At 49.9% G+C, this 2,214-nt stretch overlaps 1 protein-coding gene across 2 annotated transcripts in view; it reads right to left on the bottom strand.

Annotated features, from left to right (window-relative positions):
• Nucleotides 1–1,258: 1,258 nt before the first annotated feature.
• CSNK2A1 (casein kinase 2 alpha 1) overlaps nucleotides 1,259–2,214 on the bottom strand; it is a 10,824-nt gene continuing 9,868 nt past the window's right edge. Inside the window, exon 12 of one of the 2 annotated variants that reach the window (XM_031057989.1) lies at nucleotides 1,259–2,214. This exon is cut by the window's right edge and continues 387 nt beyond it. The gene's annotated coding sequence lies outside the window, so the exon portion shown is untranslated. The other variant, XM_031057990.1, reaches the window with a different exon arrangement.

Below are 2,214 nucleotides of genomic sequence, written 5' to 3'. Positions count from 1 at the left end.
GGGGAGGCAGCCGCGCATGCGCGAACGGGTGTGCGCGGCCTGGCTGTGTCCGGCCCGAGAGCGCCTCAGGGGCTGCTTAAAACCCACAAAAACCAACCCCGAACCCTCCCCGATGGCCGCCGCACGGGTCATTCCCAGCGCTGCCGGGGCCGGGTAACGCACCCTCAATGGTGCTGCACACAGGGGCTGCTGCCATCACGCAGAAAACCCCGTCAACCCTCCGAACTCCCCCGTCCAGTGCTCGCCGACACCGCAGTGGGAGAGCGAGTGCCCGCACTGCTCTGAGGGCTTGTCCAGGCCACAAAGCTCCTTCCGTGCACAGGGGTCCGTGCAGGGGCTGACAGGCACTGGGGCCATCCACCACTCCCAGCTTCCTCTTCCATTCTTATCCTTATGCAAACCTCCCTCGCTTGGAATAACGAAAGAACTGGGTAAAATGTCCTGCATAGCTCAGAACCAGTGCAAACAAGCTGTATTTTGTCATACTGGGTGCTTTTACGGTACAGCACATTGAGGTAACAGTCAACACAGTCCAACTTTCACATCACTTTAGGATATAAAAGATTAAGTACAATGGATTTCCACTGGATGAAGGCATGGAGGAGAAAGCTATCCTGGTGTATGTGAAAAACCTCATCTCCCTGCTGGCACTCCTCACAGAAAGGGGCAATGTTCCATGTCCCATAAATCAGTTTAATCCAGCCCACATGCTCCATCCTAAAATTAACTAAGCAACATGGAAGCACATGTCCATCCTCCCCACAGAACAGAGGAGGGAGGGATGGGTGCCTGGGACAGGCAGGAGCTGCAGGCCAAGGCGTCAGCACCCACTGAGGAACACGAAGATCACTCAATGTCCACGGGAACAACTGCTGCAATGGCTTTGGGATGAGAGGTCACTGAAAGGGACAGGTGCCATTGTGCCTGCAGCCACACCAGCTGAGCCAGCCTAGCATTAGGTGACTGAAAACAAGTCACAGAAATCCAGTGAGTTGCAACAGGCAAACAACTAATAATTGGTTCATCATCTCAACTCCCCACCATCATGGCTGAGACAGAAGAGGAGGGGTTTTTGTTATGGCAAAAGATCCTTCTCCCAGGAGATACTTTGGCTTTGTGACATCTGTGTAAGGCTTCTCTGCACTGCTCCCCATGGGTGTGACAGGGACATGGCCTGCCCAGGGCACATGTGGCTGTCACCACTCCTGTGTCAGTGTATGACCACCCCAGGGAGGCCTCTACACAGGGAACTTAAATCTAACCTCGATAAATAAAACCAAATGTTTATTTACACCAAAGAATTCCAACACTGGATCTTTCACATATGAAGGACAAAGTATATATACACAGCAAGGGGTAGCAGGGCTGTAACAAGGGTGCTTTTCCGTTGTCAATGATAATATTTGTCCACAATTACTGATCTACCATTTCAGTTTAAGTTAACGTCTCCTGGCTCCTTCCTCTCAGTGCATATTTACAAGACTGTGAGGTAACTGGTATTCTCACCACATGGCACGTGAGGGAGGGGATGGTGGGTGAAGATGTGGGATCGGACTTGGCGCAGTCTGATTTTTCCAGCTTTAAGTAGCCACCAGCTCGAAACCTATAGAAACAATTTAAAAACAATATACCCAATAACAAATTAATTCCAGAGATCCAAGCCAAGCAATGGCTGGAAGAACCCTCCACGAGAAAGGGGCTGATGAGAGCAGGGCTTACTCTACAGGAGCACCTGTCTCAGGAGGTGCCAAGGACTCCAACTGGATCAGTAACTTCATTTTTAAGACTAAAATTACATGCAAGGGGTGAGTTAGCATTCTGGTTGACTCCTAAGGAGACATTATCCAATCCAATTAGGGTTTTGGACGCTATCTGCACTTACTCCTTTTAAGCTTATCCCACCTCTCCCTACTGGAATTGTCTCCTCAGTGTACCCTGGCTGGGACATATGCAGGACATAGGGTTCAAGTGAGTGGTACTTTTAAGAATCCCCTCCCCTGCCTCATGAAGACTTGGTTTGGTAGTCTCTGGAGAACAGCACAATCCCCCAAGGCTTGTGGAGGAATAATGGTGGGAACATGAAGAGAAGAGATTTCCAGCAGGATGCAAGAGCTTGGAAATGCTGTTGATTCATCTTTGTTATTACATGAAGAGTTGTTTTGTTAGTGTTTTTGTTTTTGTTTTTTTTTTGGGAGGGGTGGGGGGGGGGGGAGA

Source organism: Geospiza fortis, unplaced genomic scaffold, assembly GCF_000277835.1.
Source record: "Geospiza fortis unplaced genomic scaffold, GeoFor_1.0 scaffold188, whole genome shotgun sequence".
Classification (NCBI taxonomy): Eukaryota; Metazoa; Chordata; class Aves; order Passeriformes; family Thraupidae; genus Geospiza; species Geospiza fortis.
The sequence above is the reverse complement of the archived record's forward strand: the minus strand, read 5'-3'. Positions and strand labels throughout refer to the sequence as shown.